The following is a 16,302-nucleotide window of genomic DNA, read 5'->3' on the forward strand; positions in this document are numbered from 1 at the left end:
ACTCTCACTCCCCTCACTGTCTCCCACTCTCACTCCCCTCACTGTCTCCCACTCTCACTCCCCTCACTGTCTCCCACTCTCACTCCCCTCACTGTCTCCAACTCTCACTCCCCTCACTGTCTCCCACTCTCACACCCCTCACTGTCTCCCACTCTCGCTCCCATCACTGTCTCCCACTCTCACACCCCTCACTGTCTCCCACTCTCAATCCCTTCACTGTCTCCCACTCCCACTCCCCTCACTGTCTCCCACTCTCATTCCCTTCACTGTCTCCCACTCTCACTCCCCTCACTGTCTCCCATTCTCACTCCCCTCACTGTCTCCCACTCTCACTCTCCTCACTGTCTCCCACCCTCACTCCCCTCACTGTCTCCCACTCTCACTCTCCTCTCTGTCTCCCGCTCTCACTCCCCTCACTGTCTCCCGCTCTCACTCCCCTCACTGTCTCCGACTCTCACTCCCCTCACTGTCTCCCACTCTCACTCCCCTCACTGTCTCTCACTCTCACTCCCCTCACTGTCTCCCACTCTCACTCCGCACACTGTCTCCCACTGTCACTCCCCTCACCGTCTCTCACTCTCACGCCCCTCACTGCCTCCCACTCTCACTCCGCACACTGTCTCCCACTCTCACTCCCCTCACCGTCTCCCACTCTCACTCCCCTCACTGTCTCTCATTCTCATTCCCCTCACTGTCTCCCACTCTCATTCACCTCACTGTGTCCCACTCTCACACCCCTCAATGTCTCCCACTCTCACTCCCATCACTGCTTCTCACTCTCACTCCCCTCACTGTCTCCCACTCTCACTCCGCACACTGTCTCCCACTCTCACTCCCCTCACCGTCTCCCACTCTCACTCCCCTCACTGTCTCCCTCTCTCACTCCCCTCACTGTCTCCCACTCTCACTCCCCTCACTGTCTCCCACTCTCACTCCCCTCACTGTCTCCCACTCTCACTCCCCTCACTGTTTCCCACTCTCACTCATCTCACTGTCTCCCACTCTCACTCCCCTCAATGTCTCCGTCTCTCACACCCCTCAAAGTCTCCCACTCTGACTCCCATCACTGCCTCTCACTCTCACTCCCCTCACTGTCTCCCACTCTCACTCCCCTCACTGTCTCCCACTCTCACTCCCCACACTGTCTCTCACTCTCACTCCCCTCACTGTCTCCCACTCTCACTCCGCACACTGTCTCCCACTCTCACTCCCCTCACCGTCTCTCACTCTCACTCCCCTCACTGTCTCCCACTCTCACTCTCCTCACTGTCTCCCACTCTCACTCCCCTCACTGTCTCCCACTCTCACTCCCCTCACTGTCTCCCACTCTCGCTCCCATCACTGTCTCCCACTCTCACACCCCTCACTGTCTCCCACTCTCACTCCCTTCACTGTCTCCCACTCCCACTCCCCTCACTGTCTCCCACTCTCACTCCACTCACTGTCTCCCACTCTCACTCCCCTCACTGTCTCCCATTCTCACTCCCCTCACTGTCTCCCACTCTCACTCTCCTCACTGTCTCCAACCCTCACTCCCCTCACTGTCTCCCACTCTCACTCTCCTCTCTGTCTCCCGCTCTCACTCCCCTCACTGTCTCCCGCTCTCACTCCCCTCACTGTCTCCGACTCTCACTCCCCTCACTGTCTCCCCCTCCCACTCCCCTCAGTATCTCCCACTCTCACTCCCCTCACTGTCTCCTACTCCCACTCCCCTCACTGTCTCCCACTCTCACTCCCATCACTGTCTCCCACTCACACTCCCCTCACTGTCTCCCACTCTCACTCCCCTCACTGTCTCCAACTCTCACTCCCCTCACTGTCTCCCACTCTCACCCCCTCACTGTCTCCCACTTTCACTTCCTACACTGTCTCCCACTCTCACACCCCTCACTGTCTCCCACTCTCGCTCCCATCACTGTCTCCCACTTTCACACCCCTCACTGTCTCCCACTCTCACTCCCTTCACTGTCTCCCACTCCCACTCCCCTCACTGTCTCCCACTCTCACTCCCCTCACTGTCTCCCACTCTCACTCCCCTCACTGTCTCCCATTCTCACTCCCCTCACTTTCTCCCACTCTCACTCTCCTCACTGTCTCCCACCCTCACTCCCCTCACTGTCTCCCACTGTCACTCTCCTCTCTGTCTCCCGCTCTCACTCCCCTCACTGTCTCCCGCTCTCACTCCCCTCAATGTCTCCGACTCTCACTCCCCTCACTGTCTCCCACTCCCACTCCCCTCACTGTCTCCCACTCTCACTCCCCTCACTGTCTCCCACTCTCACTCCCCTCACTGTCTCCCATTCTCACTCCCCTCACTGTCTCCCACTCTCACTCTCCTCACTGTCTCCCACCCTCACTCCCCTCACTGCCTCCCACTCTCACTCTCCTCTCTGTCTCCCGCTCTCACTCCCCTCACTGTCTCCGACTCTCACACCCCTCACTGTCTCCCACTCTCACTCCCCTCACTCTCTCCCACTCTCACTCCCCTCACTGTGCCCCACTCTCACGCCACTCACTGTCTCTCACTCTCACTCCCCTCACTGTCTCCCACTCTCACTCCACTCACTGTCTCCCACTCTCACTCCCCTCACTGTCTCCCACTCTCACTCCCCTCACTGTCTCCCACTCTCACTCCCCTCACTGTCTCCCACTCTCACTCCCCTCACTGTCTCCCACTCTCACTCATCTCACTGTCTCCCACTCTCACTCCCCTCAATGTCTCCGACTCTCACACCCCTCAAAGTCTCCCACTCTGACTCCCATCACTGCCTCTCACTCTCACTCCCCTCACTGTCTCCCACTCTCACTCCCCTCACTGTCTCCCACTCTCACTCCCCACACTGTCTCTCACTCTCACTCCCCTCACTGTCTCCCACTCTCACTCCGCACAGTCTTCCACTCTCACTCCCCTCACCGTCTCTCACTCTCACTCCCCTCACTGTCTCCCACTCTTACTCCCCTCACTGTCTCCCACTCTCACTCCCCTCACTATCTCCCACTCTCACTCTCCTCACTGTCTCACACTCTCACACCCCTCACTGTCTCCCACTCTCACTCCCCTCACTGTCTCCCACTCTCACTCCCCTCACTGTCTCCCACTTTCACTCCCCTCACTGTGCCCCACTCTCACACCACTCACTGTCTCTCACTCTCACTCCCCTCACTGTCTTCCAACTCTCACACCCCTCACTGTCTCCCACTCTCTCCCCCTCACTGTCTCCCAACTCTCACTCCTTTTACAGTCTCCACTTTCATTCCCGTCACTGTCTCCCACTCTCACAAACCTCATTGTCTTCCACTGTCACTCACCTCACGGTCTCGCAGTCTCACACCCCTCACTGTCTCCCACTCTCACTCCCCTCACTGTCTCCCACTCTCACTCCCCTCATTGTTTCCCACTCTCACTCATTTCACTGTCTCCCACTCTCACTCCCCTCACTGTCTCCCACTCTCACTCCCCTCACTGTCTCCAACTCTCACTCCCCTCACTGTCTCCCACTCTCACTCCCCTCACTGTCTCCCACTCTCACTCCCCTCACTGTCTCCCACTCTCACTCCCCTCACTGTCTCCAACTCTCACTCCCCTCACTGTCTCCCACTCTCACACCCCTCACTGTCTCCCACTCTCGCTCCCATCACTGTCTCCCACTCTCACACCCCTCACTGTCTCCCACTCTCAATCCCTTCACTGTCTCCCACTCCCACTCCCCTCACTGTCTCCCACTCTCATTCCCTTCACTGTCTCCCACTCTCACTCCCCTCACTGTCTCCCATTCTCACTCCCCTCACTGTCTCCCACTCTCACTCTCCTCACTGTCTCCCACCCTCACTCCCCTCACTGTCTCCCACTCTCACTCTCCTCTCTGTCTCCCGCTCTCACTCCCCTCACTGTCTCCCGTTCTCACTCCCCTCACTGTCTCCGACTCTCACTCCCCTCACTGTCTCCCCCTCCCACTCCCCTCAGTATCTCCCACTCTCACTCCCCTCACTGTCTCCTACTCCCACTCCCCTCACTGTCTCCCACTCTCACTCCCATCACTGTCTCCCACTCACACTCCCCTCACTGTCTCCCACTCTCAGACGACTCACTGTCTCCCACTCTCACTCCCCTCACTGTCTCCCACTCTCACACCCCTCACTGTCTCCCACTCTTACTTCCCTCACTGTCTCCCACTCTCAGACGACTCACTGTCTCCCACTCTCACTCCCCTCACTGTCTCCCACTCTCACTCCCCTCACTGTTTCCCACTCTCACTCCCCTCACTGTGCCCCACTCTCACTCCCCTCACTAACTCCCACTCTCACTCCACTCACTTTCACCCACTCTCACACACCTCGCTGTCTCCCACTCTCACAAACCTCATTGTCTTCCACTATCACTCCACTCACGGTCTCGCAGTCTCACTCCACTCACTGTCTCCCACTCTCACTCCCCTCACTGTCTCCCACTCTCAATCCCCTCACTGTCTCCCACTCTCACTCCCCTCACTGTATCCCACTCTCACTCCCCTCACTCTCTCCCACTCTCACTCCCCTCACTCTCTCCCACTCTCACTCCCCTCACTGTCTCACAGTCTCACACCCCTCACTGTCTCCCACTCTCTCTCCCCTCACTGTCGCCCACTCTCACTCCCCTCATTGTCTCTAACTCTCACTCCCCTCACTTTGCCCCACTCTCACACCACTCACTGTCTCTCACTCTCACTCCCCTCACTGTCTCCCACTCTCACTCCACTCACTGTATCCCACTCTCACTCCCCTCACTGTCTCCCACTCTCACTCCCCTCACTGTCTCCCAGTCTCACTCCCCTCACTGTCTCCCACTCTCACTCCCCTTACTGTCTCCCACTCTCACTCCCCTCACTGTCTCCCACTCTCACTCCCCTCACTGTCTCCCCCTCTCACTCCTCTCACTGTCTCCCACTCTCACTCCCCTCACTGTCTCCCACTCTCACAAACCTCAAAGTCTCCCACTCTGACTCCCATCACTGCCTCTCACTCTCACTCCCCTCACTGTCTCCCACTCTCACTCCCCTCACTGTCTCCCACTCTCACTCCCCACACTGTCTCTCACTCTTACTCCCCTCACTGTCTCCCACTCTCACTCCGCACACTGTCTCCCACTCTAACTCCCCACACCGTCTCCCACTCTCACTCCCCTCACTGTCTCCCACTCTCACTCCCCTCACTGTCTCCCACTCTCACTCCCCTCACTGTCTCCCACTCTCACTCTCCTCACTGTCTCACACACTCACACCCCTCACTGTCTCCCACTCTCACTCCCATCACTGTCTCCCACTCTCACACCCCTCAAAGTCTCCCACTCTCACTCCCATCACTGCCTCTCACTATCACTGCCCTCACTGTCTCCCACTCTCACTCCCCTCAATGTCTCCCACTCTCACTCCCCACACTGTCTCTCACTCTCACTCCCCTCACTGTCTCCCACACTCACTCCCCTCACTGTCTCTCATTCTCATTCCCCTCACTGTCTCCGACTCTCATTCACCTCACTGTGTCCCACTCTCACACCCCTCAATGTCTCCCACTCTCACTCCCATCACTGCTTCTCACTCTCACTCCCCTCACTGTCTCCCACTCTCACTCCGCACACTGTCTCCCACTCTCACTCCCCTCACCGTCTCCCACTCTCACTCCCCTCACTGTCTCCCTCTCTCACTCCCCTCACTGTCTCCCCCTCTCACTCCCCTCACTGTCTCCCACTCCCACTTCCCTCACGGTCTACCACTCTCACTCCCCGCACTGTCTCCCACTCTCACTCCCCTCACTGTCTCTCACTCTCACTCCCCTCACTGTCTCCCACTGTCACACACCTCAAAGTCTCCCACTCTCACTCCCATCACTGCCTCTCACTCTCACTCCCCTCACTGTCTCCAACTCTCACTCCCCTCAATGTCTCCCACTCTCACTCCCCACACTGTCTCTCACTCTCACTCCCCTCACTGTCTCCCACTCTCACTCCCCTCACTGTCTCTCATTCTCATTCCCCTCACTGTCTCCCACTCTCACTCACCTCACTGTGTCCCACTCTCACACCCCTCAATGTCTCCCACTCTCACTCCCATCACGGCCTCTCAATCTCACTCCCCTCACTGTCTCCCACTCTCACTCCGCACACTGTCTCCCACTCTCACTCCCCTCACCGTCTCCCACTCTCATTCCCCTCACTGTCTCCCTCTCTCACTGCCCTCACTGTCTCCCACTCTCACACACCTCACTGTGTCCCACTCTCATTCCCCTCATTGTCTCCCACTCTCATTCACCTCACTGTGTCCCACTCTCACACCCCTCAATGTCTCCCACTCTCACTCCCATCACTGCTTCTCACTCTCACTCCCCTCACTGTCTCCCACTCTCACTCCGCACACTGTCTCCCACTCTCACTCCCCTCACCGTCTCCCACTCTCACTCCCCTCACTGTCTCCCTCTCTCACTCTCCTCACTGTCTCCCACTCTCACTCCCCTCACTGTCTCCCACTCTCACTCCCCTCACTGTCTCCCACTCTCACTCCCCTAACTGTTTCCCACTCTCACTCATCTCACTGTCAGCCACTCTCACTCCCCTCAATGTCTCCGACTCTCACACCCCTCAAGGTCTCCCACTCTGACTCCCATCACTGCCTCTCACTCTCACTCCCCTCACTGTCTCCCACTCTCACTCCCCTCACTCTCCCACTCTCACTCCCCACACTGTCTCTCACTCTCACTCCCCTCACTGTCTCCCACTCTCACTCCGCACACTGTCTCCCACTCTCACTCCCCTCACCGTCTCTCACTCTCACTCCCCTCACTGTCTCCCACTCTCACTCCCCTCACTGTCTCCCACTCTCACTCCCCTCACTGTCTCCCACTCTCACTCCCCTCACTGTCTCCCACTTTCACTCCCCTCACTGTGCCCCACTCTCACACCACTCACTGTCTCTCACTCTCACTCCCCTCACTGTCTTCCACTCTCACTCCCCTCACTGTCTCCCACTCTCTCCCCCCTCACTGTCTCCCAACTCTCACACCCCTCACTGTCTCCCACCTCTCACTCCCGTCACGGTCTCCCCTCTCACTCCCTCATTGTCACCCACTCTCACAAACCTCATTGTCTTCCACTATCACTCCACTCACTGTCTCGCAGTCTCACTCCACTCACTGTCTCCCACTCTCACTCCCCTCACTGTCTCCCACTCTCAATCCCCTCACTGTCTCCCACTCTCACTCCCCTCACTGTCTCCCACTCTCACTCCCCTCACTCTCTCCCACTCTCACTCCCCTCACTGTCTCACGGTCTCACACCCCTCACTGTCTCCCACTCTCTCTCCCCTCACTGTCGCCCACTCTCACTCCCCTCATTGTCTCTAACTCTCACTCCCCTCACTTTGCCCCACTCTCACACCACTCACTGTCTCTCACTCTCACTCCCCTCACTGTCTCCCACTCTCACTCCACTCACTGTATCCCACTCTCACTCCCCTCACTGTCTCCCACTCTCACTCCCCTCACTGTCTCCCAGTCTCACTCCCCTCACTGTCTCCCACTCTCACTCCCCTTACTGTCTCCCACTCTCACTCCCCTCACTGTCTCCCACTCTCACTCCCCTCACTGTCTCCCCCTCTCACTCCTCTCACTGTCTCCCACTCTCACTCCCCTCACTGTCTCCCACTCTCACAAATCTCAAAGTCTCCCACTCTGACTCCCATCACTGCCTCTCACTCTCACTCCCCTCACTGTCTCCCACTCTCACTCCCCTCACTGTCTCCCACTCTCACTCCCCACACTGTCTCTCACTCTCACTCCCCTCACTGTCTCCCACTCTCACTCCGCACACTGTCTCCCACTCTAACTCCCCTCAGCGTCTCCCACTCTCACTCCCCTCACTGTCTCCCACTCTCACTCCCCTCACTGTCTCCCACTCTCACTCCCCTCACTGTCTCCCACTCTCACTCTCCTCACTGTCTCACACTCTCACACCCCTCACTGTCTCCCACTCTCACTCCCATCACTGTCTCCCACTCTCACACCCCTCAAAGTCTCCCACTCTCACTCCCATCACTGCCTCTCACTATCACTGCCCTCACTGTCTCCCACTCTCACTCCCCTCAATGTCTCCCACTCTCACTCCCCACACTGTCTCTCACTCTCACTCCCCTCACTGTCTCCCACACTCACTCCCCTCACTGTCTCTCATTCTCATTCCCCTCACTGTCTCCGACTCTCATTCACCTCACTGTGTCCCACTCTCACACCCCTCAATGTCTCCCACTCTCACTCCCATCACTGCTTCTCACTCTCACTCCCCTCACTGTCTCCCACTCTCACTCCGCACACTGTCTCCCACTCTCACTCCCCTCACCGTCTCCCACTCTCACTCCCCTCACTGTCTCCCTCTCTCACTCCCCTCACTGTCTCCCGCTCTCACTCCCCTCACTGTCTCCCACTCCCACTTCCCTCACGGTCTACCACTCTCACTCCCCGCACTGTCTCCCACTCTCACTCCCCTCACTGTCTCTCACTCTCACTCCCCTCACTGTCTCCCACTGTCACACACCTCAAAGTCTCCCACTCTCACTCCCATCACTGCCTCTCACTCTCACTCCCCTCACTGTCTCCAACTCTCACTCCCCTCAATGTCTCCCACTCTCACTCCCCACACTGTCTCTCACTCTCACTCCCCTCACTGTCTCCCACTCTCACTCCCCTCACTGTCTCTCATTCTCATTCCCCTCACTGTCTCCCACTCTCACTCACCTCACTGTGTCCCACTCTCACACCCCTCAATGTCTCCCACTCTCACTCCCATCACGGCCTCTCAATCTCACTCCCCTCACTGTCTCCCACTCTCACTCCGCACACTGTCTCCCACTCTCACTCCCCTCACCGTCTCCCACTCTCATTCCCCTCACTGTCTCCCTCTCTCACTGCCCTCACTGTCTCCCACTCTCACACACCTCACTGTCTCCCACTCCCACTTCCCTCACGGTCTACCACTCTCACTCTCCTCACTGTCTCCCACTCTCACTCCCCTCACTGTCTCCCAATCTCACTCCCCTCACTGTCTCCCACTCTCACTCCCCTCACTGTCTCCCACTCTCACTCCCCTCACTGTCTCCCATTCTCACTCCCCTCACTGTCTCCCACTCTCACTCCCCTCACTGTCTCCCACTCTCACTCCCCTCACTGTCTCCCACTCTCGCTCCCCTCACTGTCTCCCACTCTCACTCCTCTCACTGTCTCCCACTCTCACTCCCTTCACTGTGTCCCACTCTCACACCCCTCAAAGTCTCCCACTCTCACTCCCATCACTGTCTCCCACTCTCACTCCACTCACTGTCTTCCACTCTCACTCCCCACACTGTCTCTCACTCTCACTCCCCTCACTGTCTCCCACTCTCACTCCCCTCACTGTCTCCCACTCTCACTCCCCTCACTGTCTCCCACTCTCACACCCCTCACTGTCTCCCACTCTCACTCCCCTCACTGTCTCCCACTCTCACACCCCTCACTGTCTCCCACTCTCACTCCCCTCACTGTCTCTCATTCTCATTCCCCTCACTGTCTGCCACTCTCACTCCCCTCACTGTCTCCCACTCTCACTCCCCTCACTTTCTCCCACTCTCACTCCTCTCACTGTCTCCCACTGTCACTCCCCTCACTGTCTCCCACTCTCACACCCCTCAAAGTCTCCCTCTCTGACTCCCATCACTGCCTCTCACTCACACTCCCCTCACTGTCTCCCACTCTCACTCCCCTCACCGTCTCCCACTCTCACTTCCCGCACTGTCTCCCTCTCTCCCTCCCCTCACTGTCTCCCACTCTCACACACCTCACTGTCTCCCACTCCCACTTCCCTCACGTTGTTCCACTCTCACTCCCCTCACTGTCTCCCACTCTCACTCCCCTCACTGTCTCCCACTCTCACTCCCCTCACTTTCTACCACTCTCACTCCTCTCACTGTCTCCCACTCTCACTCCCCACACTGTCTCTCACTCTCACTCCCCTCACTGTCTCCCACTATCACTCCGCACTCTGTCTCCCACTCTCACTCCCCTCACCGTCTCCCACTCTCACTCCCCTCACTGTCTCCCACTCTCACGCCCCTCACTGTCTCCGACTCTCACTCCCCTCACTGTCTCCCACTCTCACTCTCCTCACTGTCTCACACTCTCACAACCCTCACTGTCTCCCACTCTCACTCCCCTCACCGTCTCCCACTCTCACTCCCCTCACCGTCTCCCACTCTCACTCCCCTCACTGTCTCACACTCGCACACCCCTCACTGTCTCCCACTCTCACTCCCCTCACTGTCTCCCACTCTCACTCCCCTCACTGTCTCGCACTCTCACTCCCCTCACTGTGCCCCACTCTCACACCCCTCACTGTCTCCCACACTCACTCCCCTCACTGTCTCTCACTCTCACTCCCCTCACTGTCTCCCACTCTCACTCCCCTCACTGTCTCCCACTCTCACACCCCTCAAAGTCTCCCACTCTCACTCCCATCACTGCCTCTCACTCTCACTCCCCTCACTGTCTCCCACTCTCACTCCCCTCAATGTCTCCCACTCTCACTCCCCACACTGTCTCTCACTCTAACTCCCCTCACTGTCTCCCACTCTCACTCCCCTCACTGTCTCCCACTCACACTCCCCTCACTGTCTCCCAATCTCACACACCTTTTTGTCTCCCACTCTCACTCCCCCCACTGTCTCCCACTCACACTCCCCTCACTGTCTCTCATTCTCATTCCCCTCACTGTCTCCCACTCTCACTCACCTCACTGTCTCCCACTCTCACTCCCCTCACTGTCTCCCACTCACACTCCCCTCACTGTCTCTCATTCTCATTCCCCTCACTGTCTCCCACTCTCATTCACCTCACTGTGTCCCACTCTCACACCCCTCACTGCTTCTCACTCTCACTCCCCTCACTGTCTCCCATTCTCACTCCCCTCACTGTCTCCCACTCTCACTCCCCTCACTGTCTCCCACTCTCACCCCCCTCACTGTCTCCCTCTCTCACTCCCCTTACTGTCTCCCACTCCCACTTCCCTCACGGTCTACCACTCTCACTCCCCTCACTGCCTCCCACTCTCACTCCCCTCACTGTCTCTCACTCTCACTCCCCTCACTGTCTCCCACTCTCACTCCCCTCACTGTTTCCCACTCTCACACCCCTCAAAGTCTCCCACTCTCACTCCCATCACTGCCTCTCACTCTCACTCCCCTCACTGTCTCCCAGTCTCACTCCCCTCAATGTCTCCCACTCTCACTCCCCACACTGTCTCTCACTCTCACTCCCCTCACTGTCTCCCACTCTCACTCCCCTCACTGTCTCTCATTCTCATTCCCCTCACTGTCTCCCACTCTCACTCCCCTCACTGTGTCCCACACTCACACCGCTCAATGTCTCCCACTCTCACTCCCATCACTGCTTCTCACTCTCACACCCCTCACTGTCTCCCACTCTCACTCCGCACACTGTCTCCCACTCTCACTCCCCTCACCGTCTCCCACTCTGACTCGCCTCACTGTCTCCCTCTCTCACTCCCCTCACTGTCTCCCACTCTCACACACCTCACTGTCTCCCACTCCCACTTCCCTCACGGTCTACCACTCTCACTCCCCTCACTGTCTCCAACTCTCACTCCCCTCACTGTCTCTCACTCTCACTCCCCTCACTGTCTCCCACTCTCACTCCCCTCACTGTCTCCCACTGTCACTCCCCTCACTGTCTCCCACTCTCTCTCCCCTCACTGTCTCCCACTCTCACGCCCCTCACTGTCTCCGACTCTCACTCCCCTCACTGTCTCCCACTCTCACTCTCCTCACTGTCTCACACTCTCACACCCCTCACTGTCTCCCACTCTCACTCCCCTCACCGTCTCCCACTCTCACTCCCCTCACCGTCTCCCACTCTCACTCCCCTCACTGTCTCACACTCGCACAACTCTCACTGTCTCCCACTCTCACTCCCCTCACTGTCTCCCACTCTCACTCCCCTCACTGTCTCGCACTCTCACTCCCCTCACTGTGCCCCACTCTCACACCCCTCACTGTCTCCCACACTCACTCCCCTCACTGTCTCTCACTCTCACTCCCCTCACTGTCTCCCACTAACACTCCCCTCACTGTCTCCCACTCTCACACCCCTCAAAGTCTCCCACTCTCACTCCCATCACTGCCTCTCACTCTCACTCCCCTCACTGTCTCCCACTCTCACTCCCCTCAATGTCTCCCACTCTCACTCCCCACACTGTCTCTCACTCTCACTCCCCTCACTGTCTCCCACTCTCACTCCCCTCACTGTCTCCCACTCTCACTCCCCTCACTGTCTCCCACTCTCGCTCCCCTCACTGTCTCCCACTCTCACTCCTCTCACTGTCTCCCACTCTCACTCCCATCACTGTGTCCCACTCTCACACCCCTCAAAGTCTCCCACTCTCACTCCCATCACTGTCTCCCACTCTCACTCCACTCACTGTCTTCCACTCTCACTCCCCACACTGTCTCTCACTCTCACTCCCCTCACTGTCTCCCACTCTCACTCCCCTCACTGTCTCCCACTCTCACTCACCTCACTGTCTCCCACTCTCACACCCCTCACTGTCTCCCACTCTCACTCCCCTCACTGTCTCCCACTCTCACACCCCTCACTGTCTCCCACTCTCACTCCCCTCACTGTCTCTCATTCTCATTCCCCTCACTGTCTGCCACTCTCACTCCCCTCACTGTCTCCCACTCTCACTCCCCTCACTTTCTCCCACTCTCACTCCTCTCACTGTCTCCCACTGTCACTCCCCTCACTGTCTCCCACTCTCACACCCCTCAAAGTCTCCCTCTCTGACTCCCATCACTGCCTCTCACTCACACTCCCCTCACTGTCTCCCACTCTCACTCCCCTCACCGTCTCCCACTCTCACTTCCCGCACTGTCTCCCTCTCTCCCTCCCCTCACTGTCTCCCACTCTCACACACCTCACTGTCTCCCACTCCCACTTCCCTCACGTTGTTCCACTCTCACTCCCCTCACTGTCTCCCACTCTCACTCCCCTCACTGTCTCCCACTCTCACTCCCCTCACTTTCTACCACTCTCACTCCTCTCACTGTCTCCCACTCTCACTCCCCACACTGTCTCTCACTCTCACTCCCCTCACTGTCTCCCACTATCACTTCGCACTCTGTCTCCCACTCTCACTCCCCTCACCGTCTCCCACTCTCACTCCCCTCACTGTCTCCCACTCTCACGCCCCTCACTGTCTCCGACTCTCACTCCCCTCACTGTCTCCCACTCTCACTCTCCTCACTGTCTCACACTCTCACAACCCTCACTGTCTCCCACTCTCACTCCCCTCACCGTCTCCCACTCTCACTCCCCTCACCGTCTCCCACTCTCACTCCCCTCACTGTCTCACACTCGCACACCCCTCACTGTCTCCCACTCTCACTCCCCTCACTGTCTCCCACTCTCACTCCCCTCACTGTCTCGCACTCTCACTCCCCTCACTGTGCCCCACTCTCACACCCCTCACTGTCTCCCACACTCACTCCCCTCACTGTCTCTCACTCTCACTCCCCTCACTGTCTCCCACTCTCACTCCCATCACTGCCTCTCACTCTCACTCCCCTCACTGTCTCCCACTCTCACTCCCCTCAATGTCTCCCACTCTCACTCCCCACACTGTCTCTCACTCTAACTCCCCTCACTGTCTCCCACTCTCACTCCCCTCACTGTCTCCCACTCACACTCCCCTCACTGTCTCCCAATCTCACACACCTTTTTGTCTCCCACTCTCACTCCCCCCACTGTCTCCCACTCACACTCCCCTCACTGTCTCTCATTCTCATTCCCCTCACTGTCTCCCACTCTCACTCACCTCACTGTCTCCCACTCTCACTCCCCTCACTGCCTCCCACTCACACTCCCCTCACTGTCTCTCATTCTCATTCCCCTCACTGTCTCCCACTCTCATTCACCTCACTGTGTCCCACTCTCACACCCCTCACTGCTTCTCACTCTCACTCCCCTCACTGTCTCCCATTCTCACTCCCCTCACTGTCTCCCACTCTCACTCCCCTCACTGTCTCCCACTCTCACCCCCCTCACTGTCTCCCTCTCTCACTCCCCTTACTGTCTCCCACTCCCACTTCCCTCACGGTCTACCACTCTCACTCCCCTCACTGCCTCCCACTCTCACTCCCCTCACTGTCTCTCACTCTCACTCCCCTCACTGTCTCCCACTCTCACTCCCCTCACTGTTTCCCACTCTCACACCCCTCAAAGTCTCCCACTCTCACTCCCATCACTGCCTCTCACTCTCACTCCCCTCACTGTCTCCCAGTCTCACTCCCCTCAATGTCTCCCACTCTCACTCCCCACACTGTCTCTCACTCTCACTCCCCTCACTGTCTCCCACTCTCACTCCCCTCACTGTCTCTCATTCTCATTCCCCTCACTGTCTCCCACTCTCACTCCCCTCACTGTGTCCCACACTCACACCGCTCAATGTCTCCCACTCTCACTCCCATCACTGCTTCTCACTCTCACACCCCTCACTGTCTCCCACTCTCACTCCGCACACTGTCTCCCACTCTCACTCCCCTCACCGTCTCCCACTCTGACTCGCCTCACTGTCTCCCTTTCTCACTCCCCTCACTGTCTCCCACTCTCACACACCTCACTGTCTCCCACTCCCACTTCCCTCACGGTCTACCACTCTCACTCCCCTCACTGTCTCCAACTCTCACTCCCCTCACTGTCTCTCACTCTCACTCCCCTCACTGTCTCCCACTCTCACTCCCCTCACTGTCTCCCACTGTCACTCCCCTCACTGTCTCCCACTCTCACTCCCCTCACTGTCTCCCACTCTCACGCCCCTCACTGTCTCCGACTCTCACTCCCCTCACTGTCTCCCACTCTCACTCTCCTCACTGTCTCACACTCTCACACCCCTCACTGTCTCCCACTCTCACTCCCCTCACCGTCTCCCACTCTCACTCCCCTCACCGTCTCCCACTCTCACTCCCCTCACTGTCTCACACTCGCACAACTCTCACTGTCTCCCACTCTCACTCCCCTCACTGTCTCCCACTCTCACTCCCCTCACTGTCTCGCACTCTCACTCCCCTCACTGTGCCCCACTCTCACACCCCTCACTGTCTCCCACACTCACTCCCCTCACTGTCTCTCACTCTCACTCCCCTCACTGTCTCCCACTCTCACTCCCCTCACTGTCTCCCACTCTCACACCCCTCAAAGTCTCCCACTCTCACTCCCATCACTGCCTCTCACTCTCACTCCCCTCACTGTCTCCCACTCTCACTCCCCTCAATGTCTCCCACTCTCACTCCCCACACTGTCTCTCACTCTCACTCCCCTCACTGTCTCCCACTCTCACTCCCCTCACTGTCTCCCACTCACTCTCCCCTCACTGTCTCTCATTCTCATTCCCCTCACTGTCTCCCTCTCTCACTCCCCTCACTGTCTCCCACTCTCACACACCTCACTGTCTCCCACTCCCACTTCCCTCACGGTCTTCCACTCTCACTCCCCTCACTGTCTCCCACTCTCACTCCCCTCACTGTCTCCCACTCTCACTCCCCTCACTGTCTCCCACTCTCACTCCCCTCACTGTCTCCCACTCTCACTCCCCTCACTGTCTCCCACTCTCAATCCCCTCACTGTCTCCCACTCTCACTCCCCTCACTGTCTCCCACTCTCACTCCCCTCACTGCCTCCCACTCTCGCTCCCCTCACTGTCTCCCACTCTCACTCCTCTCACTGTCTCCCACTCTCACTCCCTTCACTGTGTCCCACTCTCACACCTCTAAAAGTCTCCCACTCTCACTCCCATCACTGTCTCCCACTCTCACTCCCCTCACTGTCTTCCACTCTCACTCCCCACACTGTCTCTCACTCTCACTCCCCTCACTGTCTCCCACTCTCACTCCCCTCACTGTCTCCCACTCTCACTCACCTCACTGTCTCGCACTCTCACACCCCTCACTGTCTCCCACTCTCACTCCCCTCACTGTTTCCCACTCTCACACCCCTCACTGTCTCCCACTCTCACTCCCCTCACTGTCTCTCATTCTCATTCCCCTCACTGTCTGCCACTCTCACTCCCCTCACTGTGTCCCACTCTCACACCCCTCAAAGTCTCCCACTCTCACTCCCATCACTGCCTCTCACTCTCACACCCTCACTGTCTCCCATTCTCACTCCGCACACTGTCTCCCACTCTCACTCCCCTCACCGTCTCCCACTCTCACTCCCCTCACTGTCTCCCACTCTCAC

The sequence above is a fragment of the Scyliorhinus torazame genome, chromosome 20, assembly GCF_047496885.1.
Source record: "Scyliorhinus torazame isolate Kashiwa2021f chromosome 20, sScyTor2.1, whole genome shotgun sequence".
Classification (NCBI taxonomy): domain Eukaryota; kingdom Metazoa; phylum Chordata; class Chondrichthyes; order Carcharhiniformes; family Scyliorhinidae; genus Scyliorhinus; species Scyliorhinus torazame.